Source organism: Ochotona curzoniae, unplaced genomic scaffold (assembly GCF_017591425.1).
Source record: "Ochotona curzoniae isolate NIBS_2020 unplaced genomic scaffold, NIBS_Ocur_1.0 contig_3498, whole genome shotgun sequence".
In the NCBI taxonomy this organism is placed as follows: domain Eukaryota; kingdom Metazoa; phylum Chordata; class Mammalia; order Lagomorpha; family Ochotonidae; genus Ochotona; species Ochotona curzoniae.
Genome location: NW_024465885.1, coordinates 4787227 through 4807439, shown reverse-complemented (window position 1 = coordinate 4807439; position 20213 = coordinate 4787227).

Below are 20213 nucleotides of genomic sequence, written 5' to 3'. Positions count from 1 at the left end.
CTTCCGGGTCTCCCACGCTGGTGCAGGGTCCCAGAGCTTTGGGCCATCCTTGACTGCTTTCCCGGGCCACAGGCAGGGAGCTGGAAGGGAAGCGGGGCTGCCGGGATTAGAACTGGCACCCATATGGGATCCTGGGCGTGCAAGGGGAGGACCTTAACCACTGCGCCACTGCGCCACTGCGCCGGGCCCTATCCTTAATGTTAAAGACTACCTTCAAAAACACCTAAATGACTGTGTTGGCCAGATATTTCTTGGAACAGTCAAACCAAAGATTTTTTTTTTTTGCATTTGTTTCTCCCCATTTGACATGCAAACGTGTCCCATTTCACTAAAGTGGTTACTACTTTTTGCCATGCTAAAGCAACACGGTCATGTAATAGATTATCACACCATATAAAGAGTAAAGATTATAAACATCTGCGATGACTATACCAAGACACAGGATGAAGAATTGGTTTACCTAATAGAAAGGACAATGAGGTGAATCACTGGCCTTGACAACTGACAGCAAACTTCTGCTTTACTAAAAGACAGTGACAAATACCTTTGTCCAGATCAGTAGTTGTATGTCAATTACATTGTTAATTTTACTTCAGTAATGAAACCACATCTGTGATGATAACCGGAGTCATAATCAAGTTTTCCTTCCAATAATCTATGACACAACTCCAAAATCTGAAACTATCGTAGGCTAGAGAAGTGAGTTGAATGCAAGTTATGAGTGAATTATAATAATCATGTATTTCAGGCCACTGATAGTGGAACTAATTGTACAATCCACTCATGAATACAGTATTGCTTTTAATTTAATATTTTACCAAATATTTATAACTATTATATTCATCACTCCCCACTCCAAAGTTCAGGGAACCAAGATGGAGGAGGCTCTGCCAGATGAAATGTCTCTCAATTATTTACTGTGGAAATTGAGAAATAACCATGGATTAGGAACAGAAACCCATTGAATCTTCTGGATTCATGTCAGTTAAAACAAAAACAAAAACAAAAAGTTTATCAACTGACTTCTAAAAATATCTACTCTAAATAATGGATCTTAAGAACATTTGGATCTCTAAAAACTAATATGAGTTCAAAGAAAATACTCAATAATTAAGGAAGTTTTTAATTTAATTTTATCTTCTTTCCCATAAACATCCACTCAAGTAGAGGACTGAGGTATTTTTGAAAGCAACTGGATGAAAGAAAAAAAAGCACATTTTGAAATAATACACAGGATTCTACTCAAGGAAATCTGATACTCTTCTGCTTTTGTTCAAGGGACTCTGGGTCCCTTAAGGGGACTCTCTATGTGGCTCTGTATTCTAGTTTGACAAGACTTGCTCCCAGTCCCATAACTTTCCAACTGATGCTACAGCAGAACCAAACCAGCCTGCACTTACCCTGGCTCATCCATATACCAGTGGATATAATTGGTTATCCCTGCAGTCCAACACAGCCCAGCCAATTGCGAGACCCAGTTTTTTTTTTTTAAGATTTATTTATTTTATTGGAAAGACAGATGTACAGAGAGGAGGAAAGACAGAGAGGAAGATCTTCCTCCGCTGATTCACTCAACGGCTTGTGCTGCGCTGATCTAAAGCCAGGAGCCAAGAACTTCTTTCTGGATCTCCTATGCAGCTGCAGGGTCTCAAGGCTTTTGGCCATCCTCCAGTGCTTTCCCAGGCCACAAGCAGGGAGCTGGATGGAAAGTGGAGCTGCTAGGATTAGAACTCGCACCCATATGGGATCCTGGCATTTTCAAGCTGAGGACCTTAACCATTAAGCTATTGCACTGGGCCCACCAGACCCAGTCTTAATGTACATTGGTTGGGTACTGCAGCCAGGCCCGGCTTGTTCAAAACCCCATCCTGGTTTTCAGATCTGCCAGTGGATGTTATGAACTGGCCCAGACTGTACTGCCCTCAATATGTAACTCCATGTGTACCAGTATGTACTGTAACCTGTCCTGATCTGGGCTGCCTCCAGCCTTGGTTCCTGTGTTCACTTGCAGGGATTGCATCCAGACTAAAAAAGATCCAACAGTAGTCCCAGTAGAGAAACTGTGGCCCTATAGCAAAAGCAGTACCAACTTGGCATGCTACAGTGTCCACCCCCAGTAGATCCAAATAGCCCCCAAGACCTAATGGCAGGAAGATTCAGAACTTTGCCAGTTGCACATCCCGTACCATTTTGTACAGTGTGGCAAAGGTTGTTGGGCTGGAGGGACAATCCAAAGCTGTGCATGTGCTAAGCTGGGAGCAAACTCATTTACAGCTCATTGCATTGCCCACTAAGCTTCTCTGTCAGGCCAGCTTCCAGTGGCAGATCTGGGCATACTGCTGGGTTCTTGGCCCACACTGTCTCAGTACACCTCTTGTCCTGTCAAGAACAGTTGATTTTCCCAACTGGCCCAAACCATTCTGGTTCTTGCTTTTGGGTGTTACAGCTCAGCCACATTAGGCCATGCCCAACTCCTGTGTGGTTCAGCAAGTGCAGAGACCTAGCCCAGCCTATTCTGCACCCACCTTAGCTCTCTCAAGCACCAGTAAGCATTATCAAAGTTTGGTACGTCTCAGACATAATCTATACCCATGCTGAGCACACTGCAGGGGTGTTCAGCATAGATGGTCACCTCCATTCCAGTTCTCATGCTCACTAATGGGAACCCTTACTGAGCTAGGGCATACCAGGTCTGGTCCAAGCCACATATCAAGCACACGCCAGCGGTTGCTCTGACCCAGCTTGGCATAGCCCATCCCCATCTTGGCCTTTGCCATTGGATGCTACAGGCTGGCCTGTCCTGACATGCCCCAGTCCCAACTCTCACTGGTTGCTGCAGCCTAGCCCTGCGCAGTGTGCTTCCATCCCTGGCTCATATAAATTGCTAAGTGTGATAGCATAGTCTGAGATGACCCACACTCAAGTCTGGCTGCTGCACATGCCAGTGGGCTATGATTGGCCTGGCTCTGCCAGGTCCAACCCCCCTCCTGCCCCCAAACCGACCCACATACTTGCCACAGGTGAAATAACCCTGCTCAGCCTAACCAACACCCAGGCCTGAATCACATAATCATCAGTGGAAGCTATGTCCCACCAGGGGAGTTTCCCAAGCTTCCCCACAATGCCCACTCCAAGACCCAGATATCACAAGTGCTGGTGGGTCCTAGGCCCTTACCAGGCATCATCTGACCCCACCATCTCAGCGTTTGTATGAAATTTTGGATGTTGCTGCCCAACCTGCACCACACTCCCTGCTTGGATACACCTGGGGTGCTACGAGCTGGCCTAACCCAGCCTATTCCTAACCCCAGTACCCATGAGTATTAGAGTATTCCATGGTTATGCCTAGCTCAGCCTGTCACCATCCTAGCTCTTTATCAAACCAGTGACAATTATTGTTCCAAAGAGTGGGCCTGTATATCTCCTACAGAGTCTGACCCCAGACCTGGTTCTCTTGTGTACTGATTAGTGCCATGGCCCAACCTAACATTACCTGTCCCTTGTTTTGACTCTCACCGGTGAGATACTTAACTAGCTTTGCCAGGTGGACCCCAGCCCTTGGTGGTGATCAGTGCTAATTAGCTCAACTCAAGTCTCCCATGTGGGCTTATCCATAGGGGTCCTCTTATTTCCCCTCAAAATTTGTTGTCTCAGCCTCTTCACTTACCTTTAAGTACAGTGGCCTTGTTGATGGAAGTCTCTCAGAAATCATTACTCACTTACAATACACTCCGTGGTTTTGCATACCACACATCCCCTTCCCCATTTCCCTGATCAATCCACATTCCCTGCACCTGGGAGCACATGGGTGGGTTCCCCAGCCCAGCCTTCCAAAGTCCAGTCTTCTGGTGTGGTCATGTGCTGGTCCGGAGCTCTGTTTGCCCACTAGGGTTCAACTACCTGGGATATGTGCTGGCTCCAGATCCCATTGCACCATATATGCAAGATCCTGGCCCATCTAAAGTTCCCCAAGCCTGGTCTACCAGAGCACCAGGCTAGCACGCCAACCCAGGGCTCATGCTGCCACCTCACCCCACCTGGGACCAAGGATATAGGGAAAACCCCAGGCTTGCTCTACCTTCCTGCGTGAGAGCACCTAAATTCCCACACTTCCCCTCTGATGCCATTCCCAGGCCACTTGCAAGCTGGCAACCCCATCCCCCATGAGCCTGCCACTTGCCAACCAAGTGGGCCCAGCACTAATGGTGGCATCTTGCCTAATAAATGAGTCCAGCACAAACGGCTGTTGATGACATTTGATACAGACTTAAAAAATCAGTCTAGCAAATTTTCTGAAGGTAGCTATTACTTTTCTTTCCATACTTGTCTATTTTTCATCCAAATACAAAGTAATCTTATTTGAATAATTTGATAATTTAGACTGACCTGTAGAGTTTTTGAATAGCTAGGTGCCAGATGTCTTAGATCTATATAAGGAAAGCTGAGAGAGACGCAACACTTTACATATCCCCACAGGTATAAGAAAAGGTTATTTTCTATGCTAGATACATTGTTAATGGTAATTTCCAGAAACAAGCGTGAACTTTTAGTAGAATTAGCAATACTGATTTTATTATTAACATCTAGGATCAGTTTGGAGGTAAGCATTTTTAATATACCATCTCATTTAATTCACAAATATATGAGTTAGTTAATGTATTTTAACATCAGTTAAATATATAATATGGCAAAAATCAGAGGTATTGGATGATTGCAGTTGTACACCTCTAGGATAAGGGAGAGCTGTGACTTGAATGCTTTTCAATTGCCTAATGATGTCCAAGTCTTACTGCGGTGCTTGTTGGGGAAACCATAGAACAGATTAAACCTTGGAAAACACAACTTAGATCAATTCTGGGGTTGACTTAGGGCAGCATTTTTGCCTAGATACATTAAGATGTATATTTTATTGCTGGATTAAAGTTATGCCTTGAATGAGACCAAAGAGAATTTATAATTTTCAGCAAATTTATGTTTGAAAATAAATGCAACCAGAGATGCATTTCCTCACCCTCACCATAATGAAAGATATTTTTTAGTGTTGTGCATAAAGAAAATGCTAACAAATCATGTTCTCAATTGAAATTCTCTGTTTAGGAAACTTGACTGACAGCACACATAAAACAAAAGCTGAAGTGAATCCTGCTATTTGACATCAGGAACTAACACTGAAAAACATAGTTGCTGAATCCCATGAATTTCTTCACTGAAGACTAGAAATTTAGGTTCCTACTTAAAGAGCTATATTTGATAGCATTGTTAATTTTATAACAGCAACAACAACAACAACAAAAACAAAAACAGATTAGGAGGCCACTGGACTAATTTGACATAGAATGGTCCCCACCGCTTCTGTTTTAGGAGCCTTGACCTCTAGATTCTGATGAGAATAATATTTCATAATCAAGCATAAAAATTTTCCACATGGAATAACTGAATATTGAAGATAGACGGGACCGTGAAGAATCCTAATTTCAAATGTCTTTATTTACATTTTGAAAAACCACATCCTAGCTAGTTATGCCTAATATAACCCTACATTGATAGTAACACCAATGGTAACACTGAAATACAAGTTAGTTTCTCAATTCAAAATTATTTCCACCTAATCATATCTTGTTGTGAAGAGAGTATGGTATGTCTTCCTCCCCCAGGAGCTATTGCTTTCAGCGAGTGCAGAATTTTAAACTGAGTTCAGATCTGTGGCTTCTTGGTTCCTTTGACAACCACAAGAGAGCAGTAAGTCATACCATGACATGACTGAAAGCTTAATCTTTTAGTTTTGAAAGTTTATGATTGGATCAAAGGGCACTACATGGCCAGCCTAAATAACACACACTGAATGTACTGCCTTCGGCTCCTTCTCGGAGTATTGTCTGCCACATAATGACTGCGAGGGAATCAGGTTGGGAGAGAAGCACGGGGGCAACTGCAGATCCTGTACCTAATCTGAAGGACACAGCAGTTCAGGCCTAACCAATCTTCACAGTACACAAATGTGTCCTCAGTCATGTGATATTTTTATAAAAATCAGAAGCTCAAAGTTCATTAGTAAATGTCCAAATATCTAAATCTTTCATGGCTATTTTAGAATTTCATTTAGGAAGTTGTATATACTAAATAAGTGTAGCTTTTTGTATGCCAATCAGCCCTTAGTGATATGGTTATGATTGGGGCCAACATCATATTTTAATCATATTTTAGCTTCCAAATGTGTCTTCAAATGCAATGTGCTCCCTTTGCAGAGGATTTGTTTTTCTCCTATCAATATCTAAGAGATTTTTAAAATTTTATGTTTATACACCATTTATGATACCGTGCCACACTGTTTTGGTTTCCATATCATGAGGCTTAGGGTTTCCACCTTTGCTCTTCTAACTATTATTTTACTCAGTCAGGGTTCCTTCAAATTGCATAGGAGTTTAATTTTCTGAAAAAAATGTCCTTGGGATTCTGATATGAATTTTATTCAATGTATAGACCATTTGGGGGTAGGTTCTTTCAGTTCCTTATTTATTTATTTATTTTTGTATTGTGCATTTCTTTTATTATCGTGTTTGTTCCTTAGTATTTTATCATTTTTGATGCCATGATAGGCAGAACTGCTTCCTTAACTAGATTCTCAGATGTCTCATTATTTATGTATGAAAATGCAGCTGATTATAAATGCTGACTTTTTTTCTGCTACGTTACTGAGTTCATGGGTTCATTAAGGTGATTTTGCTGTGGAACAATCAGGATTTTTTACATATAAATTCATCATAAAAATGGGCCAATTTCATTACTCCCTTTTTATCTAGATTCCTTTTTTGTCTTATATTTCTAGCAAGAACATTCAATATTACATTAAATAGAAGTTGTTTAAAAAGATCCCTTGGACCTGGATCAGTAGCCTACTGTCTTTATTCTTCAGCCTTTAGTCCTTGCCTTGCAAGTACTGAAGTCCCATATGGGCACCAGTTCATGTCCCAGCTGCACTACTTCCAATCCAGCTCCCTGCCTGTGGCATGGGAAAGCAATTGAGGATGGTCCAAAGCCTTGGAACCCTGCACCTGCATGGGAGACCTGAAAGAAGTTCTTGGCTCCTGGCTTCAGATCAGCTCAGCTCTTGCTATTGCAGCCACCTGGGGAGTGAATCAGCACATGGAAGATCTTTCTCTCTGTCTCTCCTCTCTGAATTTGTGACTTTCCAATAAAAATAAATGTATCTTAAAAAGAAAAGCTTACATAAGACTGCTTCTTGTCAGGAAAAAGTGAGAGATACTTGAAAGTTCTTGACAGTTTGTGTTGAATCATAGCTGAAAGAAGAGAGAGAGAGAGAGATCCTTAGTTTACTCCTTTTTAAAAATTTTTATTTTTGATGATGTTTACATAGTTGATCAGGGTGGGAAAGGTCAAGGGTCAGGGGGAAGTGGGCAAGGCTATTGTTTACACATTTTCGTTTTGTTCTTCCTATGTCTGGTGGAGGGTAGAACACAATGGGAGAGACCATGCTCAGCCTGCCCAGTACAACATGTCATCCCAGGGTCCCCATTGTGGAACTTGTGGTCAGAGTTCTGCTCAACTTGCTTTGATAGTTCTAAGATGTTCCAGTCAGAGTGACCCCCAGTAATCTCCACTGGACCAGTCCCCATCTCTGATTCCTCTCCCTGCCAGCATGTACAGTGGACTTATCTGATCTGTCCCACATCCCATTCAGCTCTTGTGCACATCATTGGGTGTTGAAGCCTAACTCAACTGTACCAACTCTACTCTCTAGCCCAGAATCGTTATCTGTGGCTGCCAAAACCTATCCAGCCGGCTCCACTTCCCCCTCCTCCAGTCCTGGCTCTCACACTCACCAGTGGGAGTTGTAGCCCATCACAGAGGTGTCTACAGTCTCCCTCCCCAATTTACCCATTCCTTGTCCTAGATCTTGCACACTCCAGGTGGTTCTGCACTCTAGGTCAACAGGACTTGCCACAAATTCCAGCACTTTCCAGCTGATTCTGTGGCAAAGCCCAAACTGCCTGCCCTTACTTTGGCTCATACCTGTGCCAGTAGATACAATCAGTTAGAAAAGTGTGGATCTCCCACTAACACACTTCATATGTAGGCCAAAAGATATTTCAGCCCTACCTAACCTGGTCTGCCTCCAGTCCCAGCTCTCACGGTGATGAGTAGGAACAGTGGCTCAGTAGGGGACTCGTTATTACTCCCCTACTAGGGTCACACACCGCCCCCTTCCACCCAGAACCAAGGACAACACCCCAATAAAGGAGTTCCCCAAGCTCCTTATTGGTTCTTCTCCCAGTGGCAGATCTCACACTTAGCATTGTGTCCTTGGCCCACGCTGGCTTAGCCCACTTCCTGTCTTGACAGGAACAGTAGCCTTACCCAACTGGCCCATACTCCTTCTGATTCTTGCTGTTACGTGTTACAGTCCAACAACTCTCAATCATCCTGATATAGCTCTCACATGGCCCAATGGAAGCTGTAGCCTAGCCCAGACATTCTATACCCACTCTGGCTCTCATGAGCACCAGTGGATGATGAAGTCTATCTATTCCAACTGGCACACCCCAGACCAGTCTACACCAATGCAAAAGAACACTGCAGCCATATCTAGCACAGGCTACTACTCCCCATGCCAACTCTTACACTCACCAGTAGGAACCAGAACCCAGCCAGTGCATCCCATTAGCTCCCAGTACATGCCAGTGTGCTCTGACTGGCTCTGCATAGCCAATCCCTTCTCTTGACCTTTACCATCAAATGATAAAACTTAGACTGACCTGGCCTGCCCTCAGTCCCAACTCTCACTGGTGAGCGCTACATCCTGGTCCTCTCCAGTCTGCTCCCATCCCTGACTAATGCAAACAAGTAGGTGTGACAGCCCAGCCTGAGATGATGCTCATTTAATCCTGGCTACTGCACTTGCCAAGTAGTGAAGGTAGGCATGGCCCTGCCAGTCCACCCCATTTCAAAACCAATACACATACTTGACAACAGCTGGAGCTACCCTGATTGGTCTAACGAACACCCATGGCTGAATCACATGTTCACCAGTAGGAGATATGGCCCACCAGGGGAGTTTTTTAAGTTCCACCACCAGACACCCCCAGATCCAGATCTCACATGTCCCAGCAGGAGCTACATCATTACCAGTCACAGATTATCCTCTTAGTCCTGACATATGAATAAATGGTGGATGTGTGGTGCATCCCGCAGCCCATTGTATTCTTGGGTGTGCCTGTGTGCGCTGCAGCTTGGGCCAGTCCAGCCTGTACCCAACCCCAGTACCCATGAGTGTAGGAGGGTTACATGGTCATGCCTAGCTCAGCCTGTCACCACATTCAGGTAACAAGAAAACAAGTTGAAACTGCAATCACAGGGATGGGCCAACACATTCCTCACAGAACATGCCCCCAACCCAGTTCTCGCACATGCCGGTTAATGTCGTGGCCCAGCCTATCATTTCCCATCCTTGTTCCAACTCTCACTAGTGGGTACTGTGATATAGCCCTGCCAGTTAGGCCCCCAGAGTAAGTTTGAATGTACACCAGTGATGGTATTTGGCATCAGTTAGTCTACTACACCGTCTCTGACCTCCAACAAGGGTTAGTGCTTCAGTCTGACCTTTAAAAGTTCTGGCATTCTTCCCTCAAAATCACACCACTGAGAGGCCCAAGGGCATTGCTTGTTGCCACTGGAGACCAGCAACAGGACCCGAGTTCCACTGCACGGGGTCCTGTGTTGGGACAAACTGAACTGTATGGATCCACATATTGGTTGCCTGATGGGCCTGAGCTACCAGATTTGAACCCTGCCACATGAGAGCCAGCCACAGGGAAGGACAGCCCCTCCAGCTTTGAGCCTTTCGTTTACTCTTTTCCCTAAATAAACAGTTTTTAATCTTTCATTATTGAGTGTTCACTGTGTTTGTCATATGTGATTTTTATTACATTGAAATAGTATCTTTCTATTCCCAGTTTATTGAGTTGTAATCAACAAGGTTGTTGATGGGCTAGTGCTCTGGCCTTTTAGGTAAAACCATTGCTGTACCACCAATCACCTCTCAGTTGTTCCATCCAAAGTTTAAATTAATTATTCTAATATGCTTTTACTTAAAATCAAAATGATTGATTTGCATTTATTCATTATTTTGCTGGGAAATGTAATATGCTTTCTTCTAATCTCTTTAAATTTTTTTTTTATTTTTGACAATTTTTACATGATTAGTTAGGGCACAAAAGTTCAAGGGCTACAGGAAAGTGGGTAAGACTATTATTTCCACATTCTTTCTCTCTTTTTTGGCATCAGTTAGTCTACTACACCGTCTCTGACCTCCAACAAGGGTTAGTGCTTCAGTCTGACCTTTAAAAGTTCTGGCATTCTTCCCTCAAAATCACACCACTGAGAGGCCCAAGGGCATTGCTTGTTGCCACTGGAGACCAGCAACAGGACCCGAGTTCTGGGTTAAAGGGAGAAATAAAGGTAGAAGCCCCATCCAGCCTCCCACCCATCTCAGATCCCCAATATGTGGCATTCTCCGAGGGTTTTGCTCAAGTGCTTTTGATAGTTCAACTGTTATATTGTTGCCAATCTTGCCATTCCAAGCACTATGAAATCTCTTCAGAATCCACTGGCTGACACAGTCCATCTTAGCGGCTCTGTTTGCCCCGTTTTTCACTGCCAGCATCTGGCTGCAGTAGTTGATTGATTTGTTCTGTCCTCTATTGTGGTGCCAGGTATCCTCTGCGGGTTCCGATGGACTGCCATATCCTCCTTGTGCACCTGATTGTGCTGTCCACTGCTCCATCCGAGCCTCTGAGGAGGTTCGGCTCTGGCATTTGCACTCCATGGCAGACCATGGAACCTGCACTTCTCTTCATGGTTGGTGTTCTGAGTCCGGCATTTCGACTGGTGAGATCCCCAAAGAAACTTTCTCTGAGGTGTTCTCAGACCAGATGCTTGTGCGTACTTGCAAGTGCAGGACCAGCTACAGTCCATCACCCCATCCCCAATTGCTGGATCGGTTCTGTTTCCAGCCCTGTCTTCCACTGGAACCAATAGGTGTTGTATTCCAGGCTGATTTTTCCCAGCACACACTCGGCCCTCACCTAAACCAGCGGAAGCTTCAGCCTATTGGAGTGACCACAATAACCCCCACCAGGCCCACCCCCTGCCCTGCTTCCCATGTTTACCTCTAATCTCTTTTATTTGTACCCTTTGTATAATAGTTTATGTCAATACATTGGGGAAAATGAGTACAAATAAATACACAAAAGACTCACGATATAATATCTCAGGGGTTTACGGAAATATAACTAAGTTAGTAAGAAACTATAAAGAGAGGTTATGTGTCATGGCATCATATAATTGAGTTGTGAAAGCTCTGCAATGCAGCTTAAACCATCCCCAACTTTTCCAGTTAAAATTGAAGATACTACACTACCTGATTTCTATAGCTCCTTTGAGTTTCGTCTATTTAATCTATAATCCATTTCTCTTAGCTGAAACCAGGAATTATGAATGATTTGAACTTCTTTCCTTGCTTTCTCCTTTTGTTCAAGATTTCGATTTTTACTGACTTTCTTTTATATGTGTCTGTTGCCATGAGCTGTTTCAAAATCACTGAGTAAAGAAGTCAGATGTAACTGAAATATAATATATTATACTGGCTCTAGTGGGCCTTCCCTGTATGGCTGAAGATATTTTGTCTCCTGCAAACTTCTCTTGCTTCAAATATCATATTTATTCAACTCAGTTTCATATTGTATTTTCTCTTCAAAAGTCACCTAAGTGTGATGTTCTCATAGCATACAATCATTGCGCATCATTGCTCCTCACAGAAAACAGAGGTGAGCTACAGCCATTTGTTTCAGACTTACAAAGGGTAAGTTTGATTTTCTCTTACAGAACCCGTATTTAAATGGTAATAAAATTCCTAAATCTATTCTGTGCTTTACCATTTCATTCAGTTTATGAATTCTGAATTACATCCTCTTACAAAACTGTGGTTAATGTATCTGTAGAACTATATAGCTTCTGATACATCATCTATCAAATTCTGTTCCAAGAACTTATTCACAGAGATACTCTACTTATTAAGCCCAGGTTTTAGAAAACATATAACAGTCTCAAAAGCCACATAAATGAGTTTAAATCCCTGTAATAAGAATTCATTTTCTTAGAAATGAAGGTGTGTAATGAAAAGTGAATTTGGGGAGGGTTCATTTTGTCTTTATTTTATGAAGAAGTCACTAGGACATCTTTCCACATTATACAGTTTTATAGCCACTCATAATATATTGCTGAATAAGATACACACTAAGTGGAATTTATAGTCTAATAGGGAATGTAAATGTATGTTTTTATGCATATAAAGAAATGTCAATGTTGACAGAAAAGGTATTATAGATATAGGACAGAATTGGAGCCAATGTATATGTGTATAGATACAATGGATATATACAAAGAAAACTGATATTATTTAGGGGAGGCTTTCTTGATGTAAAGACATTTAAGGTGAGATTTCAGGATGAATGAGAATACATAAATTCAGATTTGTAGAATGCATTGCAGGAAAGTGAAGAAGTACTGACAAAGATTAAAATGTGGGAATTGGCATGGAATATTAGAGGAATAAATGAAGCATCAGTGAAATGGTCGGGGAGCAAAGACTAGTGAGCCCACTATGGAAGTCAGTAGGGAGAGTGCACAGACAACTGAAAGTTGGTGTACTGTATGACCCAGCTATTTCATTCCTGGGAATATATACAAAGGAAGTGAAGTCTGTGTTGGAGAAAGTGGCTTTCATCCCTCTATGTATAGCAGCAAAATCCACAACAGTGAATATTTGGAAATAACACAGATGTCTGTCAAAAGAGGATTGGATAAAAAAGTGTAGTTCATGTATTCCAAAGAATATTACACTGGCATTAAAGAAATGAAATTCTACTATTTGCAACAAAGCATTCCCCACTAGGGATCCTTAGGCTCAGTGAAACAAGCCAATCCCAAAAGGACAAATACCATATATTCTCTCTGTTATAAGGCAACATTCATGCAATATACAAAACAAGTAGATATATAGTTGAGTATGTATATACATATATTCTCATAGGTGAACTGCATATCAGAGACTAGCATATAGGGCATGGATACTTATTGTAATAGGCATTTCCACTCCTAAACAAAAGGAGAATTCCCAGTGAAGCAATTTAACATTCCTTCACAATAGGATACTAGGTTTTCTACCTTTGTCTGTACCTGCAATTCCTCAGTATACGTTATAGCAGAGTGTTAAACTTGTGTTACTAAAGTATTATACTGTTGTAAGCAGAAAATAGTGGGAGGAGAAAATTGGGAGGGAATAAGGGCCAGGAAAGATGCGAATCCCTACACTTAAAAAACTGTATCATGGGAAAATAATAAAACAAAAATAGTTAAAGGCTATAGTATATAAGACAAGGAAATATATGAAAAATGTTTTATGTTAGACTAGCAGAGAGCTAATTAACAATTTTATACAAGACAGTAACCTTATTCTCTTAATAAAATGCTATGTGGAAAACGGTAATACAAGAGCAAGAAGCGAACATAAAGAAACCGACTGGAGGTCACTTTCAGTTCTTGCTAGAGGCAAGGATGATGATGACTCAGAGTTGGTGTGGAACTACTAAGGGATAAAAAATGAATAAGTTCAGGGCCCAGCGCAGTGGCGCAGTGGTTAAGGTCCTCCCCTTGCACGCCCGGGCGCCTGTTCTAATCCCGGCAGCCCCGCTTCCCTTCCAGCTCCCTGCCTGTGGCCTGGGAAAGCAGTCCAGGACGGCCCAAAGCTTTGGGACCCTGCACCAGCGTGGGAGACCCGGAAGAGGTTCCTGGCTTCGGATCGGCATAGCACCGGCCATTGCGCTCACTTGGGGAGTGAATCATCGGATGGAAGATCTTCCTCTCTGTCTCTCCTCTCTGTATATCCACCTTTCCAATAAAAAATAATAATAATAATAAATAAATCTTTAAAAAAAAACGAATAAGTTCAAAACTAAAGAACGTGATGGAAAGTTAAGTGTAAGACTCATTATAAACAGGAAAATGATTACAGATACTGGTTAAGCTTTTCTAATTTGGTTTAATGGGACAATTAAATCAATTAGGAAAGCAATTAGTAAAAAGAGTTAGGGAGAGTATTTGAAAGAATATGAGCTTCAATATATTGTCAACATCTATGTAACTGCAATGCTGCTTTCAGATTAATCCATTATAAAAATCAATTGTGGAAAAAATTGGGACTATCATAAATCTTATATTCATTTGTTTTGTCTTAGGACAATTCTTGGTCTCAAATTTGGCATGGAGCATGATCAACCTATTTGCTACCAACATAATAAATTCTTATAATGTAAACATGATATCTTCACATATGTTTCTATTTAAAAGAAAATTTTAGGTTTATTCAACAAGTATTTTTAAGCTACAAAAGCCTTTTCCATATAATGGGACTGACAAATAAGTATAGATGACTTCTGATGTGCTTACAAAATGTTTCCAGGAAAGTACTTTTTAGCTGAATGCGCCTAATCCTTTCTGGCTTGCTAATAAGACATCTCTCTGGCTGAGAATGGCTTCTGGCTCATTCAAGTAAAACTCACCTGCTGTGCTGCTGCAGACACAGAGCCAGGCTTGTCATCCCGTTCTCTTCAGAAGAATATGGCATGCAAGACGTGAGCTCACCAGGTGGTGGTGAAGTCAGCAGAGGGAGAGTTAAAGGAATTATAGCCATGACAGCGTGAGGAGTTTAACTTCCTGAGGATCCACATGACACGCCAAATTAAATATTCTTATCTGTTTGGCTATTAGCATTTTAGGAACTCTTCCTACTACCCCAACTCTCATATGACATGGAGAGTATATCAAATGAATTGTACATTTATATTGGTCATATTCAGAAAACACTTAGAAGCAAGATTATTTGATCCAAAATATGTAACCAATTCTTAGGCTAGGTCAGCAGATCTTCAAACTGGGAAAGCATCGGTTTTATTACTAGCGTGTTTCAGAAGCTGACATTATAATCCCACCTCTAAAACCATCATCCCTTGCACAGTGTTTTGTATCACATAAATCTTGTACAAGCTTTAATGCCATGAGACTCTATTCTGCAGAAATGCTTTAAAAGAAAATGAATCATTGGAGGCTATGAAGAAAATGTTTTCTTTTAGCTCAAGGGAAAAAAATAAGACAAGTGTATTTAGGAAATGGTCAGGAAGAAAACAGTTATATAATCTATAATGCTCACAAAATCAAGTGCCATTAACTTTCATGACAAATTCTTTTCTTTTGGGTTCCTAGCAATGTTTGAAATCCAAGTGAGAGGACTTTAATGAAGTATATATTCCAGCTTCAGATTATATGTCTCCACTTGAGATATCTGTGAAGTAAACAAGTGTCAGTTTAGCATCTCAGAGCTGAAACTTGGATGAATTTTCCTTATAGTTATAGCCACTGTTGAAAGACATGAAAAGAAAAAAACTTACTTCTTATTGAGTGACAGTTAGTGTTCTACAAGATAAAAAAATATATATAAGGACAAAAATAATTCACAAGCTAAAGCTGTGAATCAAATGAGACAGTTTATGAACTAAAATTTGAACAACGAACATTAGCAGAAGTCTGACACAGACTATGACAGCGTGATTAGCTGAAGTTTCTGAGGTCAACTGTTGTTATTTGAAATCTTGGGGAAAGCGTGGCCTAGAGATTATGGTGATGGGTAAGACATGTGTGTCCCTTTTGTGCTGTTATTGTGGTGTGTGTGTTTGATTCCTGGATGGGTTTCCTGACTACACGTTTCTGCTCTCATGGAACCTGGTGGTAAGTAATGATGACTCAAGTAAATAAATTCTGCTTCCCGTGCAACTTCTGTTTCTCATTTTGATATTTGCTCCAGTCACACTCCCTGGCTTTTGCAGGCATTTAGGGAGTGAGTGAGCCAGCTAATGAAAATTTTAAAAACACTTAATGGGGCACCACTGGCCATTCACTGTTCTCACATTTAAAAACAAAAAAGGAAAAAAAACTGACTAAACAAACTCTGGTCGTTTAGATTCTGACTCCAACTTTGAGGGCTGGAAAAGACAGTTCCATAAAGACATGGCAAGGAAAGTACATTTTATAGCTATTAAGAAAATAGTAAGTGACATGTGAAAACAAATCCATGCTAGAATATGGTGCTATTGATTAGACACATTAAAAAAATGAATTTTTTCAACATTAACATGTTAGAGGAAACTTCGTGGAGAAAATGGCATCATAATAAATATCGATGGATAGGCATTGTGACTTAGTGGGTAAGAGCTGCTACCTGCCACAACACATCATGTATGGTGACAGTCTGAGTCCCTGCTACTCACTTCCAATCCAGCTCCTTGTTGGTGCACATGGGAAAGCTGTTCAAAATTTTTCAAATATGTGGACCCGAGTAGGGGAACAGCAAAAATTTGTTGGCTCCTGGATTGGTTTTGCTACTGCCTTCAGTTCTTGTGATCATCTGGAGAGTGAACCACTGGATGGGCGAGCTCTCTTCCTCTCATACTCACTATTGCTTTCTTTCTCAACTTTTTCAAATCAATAAAATCAATCTTGGAAAAAAACACACAAAGATTGAAAAAAAGGTGAGAAAGTCAGTATGCAGGAGCTGAGAAGTGTCCTAGTCAGAAGGCACAGCTTACATACCTTGAAGAAGGAGGATGTCTTAGTAAGAAACTTGCTGTGCTCTTGCGTTGAATCAGCAGAAAAGTAAAAAACAATATGTGAAACAGCACCAAAGATTACTGTTATTTCTAATTTCCACCTGGCAGTCCAGAGTATTGAATTTCAGCCATCAGTGTTACGTCTTTTAGCCTCCTATAGCTCTTGACTGAATTTTCTCCTTTGGAGATTTAGATGCTATCATTACCAGTAGTAACTGGAAATCTATTTTATTCAAATGAGAATCCAGTCAAAGATCATAAATATTGTTTCAGAAAGTAGACCAAATCCAGGTGGATTTATTCAGTTTAAAATTGTCAGAATGAAGCACCACACCCTCAAGATAACCACATTTGCATGCTCACAACTTGAAAACGTGCTGCCACATACGGCCAACAGAACTTTCCAAAAGTGACTTATTTGAGGGCATTGAGATTATGCTGTGTTTTGCGAGTAAGCCTTATATAATCAACAGGATCGCTGTTTTTTCTTTTTAGAAAAAGATTTATTTATTTATTTTTATTGGAAATCAGATATACAGAGAGGAGAAGAGACAGAGAGGAAGATCTTCCATCCACTGATTCATTCCCCAAGTGGCCACAATGGCCCAAGCTAAGCCAATCCAAAGTCAGGGGCCTGGAGTTTCTTCCAGGTCTCCCACAGAGGTACAGGGTCCCAAGGCATTGGGCCATCATCAACTGCTTTCCCAGGCTACAAGCAGGGAGCTGGATGGGAAGCAGAGCTGCTGGGATACAAACTGGCGCCCATATGGAATTCCGATGCATGTAAGGTGAGAATTTTAGCCACTAGTCTACCACACTGGCCCAACAATACAATTCTTACAGGACAGCCAGAAGTTACAAAGTCCTTATAATAGCAGAAATATCAGAGACATCAATAAAGATCTTAAATATGCATTCCTGACTTTGAAGCTGAAGATAGAGCCAAAACTTAATGCGTTCATGCTGCCTTTAAAAGTTGAAAATGGCAAGGAAACGGATTCTCCCTTAGAATATCCAGAAGAAATTTAATTTTAGCAACTCTGACATCTTAACCTGACTGTAAGAGAAAAAGTCTGTTTAACTCTCACTAAATGCACGTTAATTTGCTATAATTATAACAGAGCAATGATGCAGTCTACACAAAATTGTTCTGGCAAGAACTATTCTGAGGATTTCTGCCAGTTTCAAATATTAAATAGGCTTCTGAGCTATGTAGATTTGGATAAAAATTAGAGATCAATGTGTTCTCAGTACCCACCCTGATCCTTTTGTGAATAGTTTTGCAGTGCATAGACCTGGCTTTCAAATTTATTAGAAATTCTCAAGACCTTTCAGTAAATACTGAAAGACGACAGAGGGGCCCCATGTCATTACAGATAGTCATTGAAAGTCAGCTTGTTCAACTGTGCAAATGTTGGCCTTGGCTTACGGGAAGTCATAGCATTCACATCATTGCTTTTTCTTCTATACAAAACACTGTTCTGTTACCTTGACACTGCAGCATTTGAAGAGACTCTACCATTTCCAAAACTTATAGTTCTGGGATATGGATGATGTTGTGAGAATATTTTTATTCTCATTTGTACATTTAGTGGAGGATGCGTAATTATCTACGAACTGAAAAAGACTGAATGTGAGAGAATAGACTTGTTTTGGTTGGTTGAGGACTGTGTAACCTTGAGTCATGTAGCCTTGCTACACTAATTTCTGCCTCTTAAAAATTTAATCATCGACAAGGTTATCAAGACAGTAAAGATTCTGAGGTCTGAGAAAAAAACTAATAAGCAGCCTATAATCATATTTAAAGCCAAATGTTGGAACTGGAAAGATTATTAGAAATTATATGAACCAACACTCATCCCATGGGTAAAGAAATTTTGAATACAGAAATGCAGTGGTTTATGTAACAGCACAGTGATGGACAGACACAATGTTATATGGGCAATGGAGGTCAATTTTCTCAGTTCCATCCTATTTCACAATGTATTCTATTTCCACACACTGTTATCAAAAAGAAGTCATCAAAAGAAGAAACTGTTTTTGTTTAGCTCTTAATTCTTTCTTTTTTTACTAATATTGTAACCAACTAATTGTCCCTGCACTAAAACTTTGGGAGCAGATACCAGCAAGTTAACAGATGTGAGAGTGCAGGGGTGGGATGGGGAACAAGGAAATCAAAAGAGAAAGACTTTGAATGGGCAGCTTTACATGTCTATGAAAACTGCGAGTCTCCTAAACGTTTCTTTTTGTTGTTGTTGTTCTGGCTTGAAAAAAAAAGTTCTGTTATTTAGTTGTTACAAATAAATTGTGGCAAATTATTCTTCACCTATTATGCACAATTTTTTTCCTCTGCTTTTCTCACAATGCTTTTCTCAGAATGACTTGGTTCTCTAGTACTTATTCTTCCGCAGAGACATCTATTGAGTCATTTTAAACTTGAAGCAAACCTCATTGGTCAGTTCTGAATGTGTTCATGAAATGTTGGAAAGCACATTTTATTTCATTGTGTGCATGTGTGTACGACTCCATCAGCATGGACATAAGAAAATTCACAGAAAATTAAACAGATCAATTTATTTGCAAAAAAAATTAAACTTCATAACATATGCTTCCTAGTAGAGATATTTCAGGACATTTTAAGACTGCTTTATCCATGCAGGTGTACATGTACAAATGTATACATGGAGACACATGAAACTGCCACAAACATGTAAGCATAACCAAATTCATCATTACATATATATCCCTCTATAAATACTACTACATATAAATATAGAAATAAAAATCACACAGCAACAAAAGTATTTCCCTAGCCAATTATTATCAAAACCATGCTTTTTTACATCCTTTTTTTAAAGATTCATTTTATTTTTATAGCAAAGATATAAAGAGAGGAGGAGAGACAGAGAAGAAGATCCCTCCTCTGATGATTCACTCCCCAAGTGACCGCAACAGCTGCTGCGCCGATTCAAAGCCAGGAGCCAGGAAGTTCTTCCAGGTCTCCCACACAGGTACAGGGTACCAAGGCTCTGGGCCATCCTTGACTGCTTTGCCAGGCCACAAGCAGGAAGCTGGATGGGAAATGGGCTTGCTGGGATTAGAACTGGCGTCCATATGAGATCCCAGAGTGTTCAAGCTGAGGACTTTAGCCGCTAGGCCACCACCATGCTTTTTTACATCTTCAAAGCAAGATTTTATATTTTGAGAATTTTTTGTTTTTACCCACCTAAGGAGGTAGTATGTCTTCTATTTAACACTATCCAATTTAATACAGTCTAAAACAAGCAGAACATAAAGAAGCTTAAGGGTAAGGCGAGAGAAGGAAGCGACTGTTAAAAGGAAAAGTAAAAAAAAACAATAGAGATTTTGTCTGAAGTATTTTAACTCATGTGTCATTTGTCTCTCTTTTTAAAGATCTCTTTATTTTCATTTAAAAGGCAGATTTACAAACAGGAGAGATCAACACAGGTCTTCTAT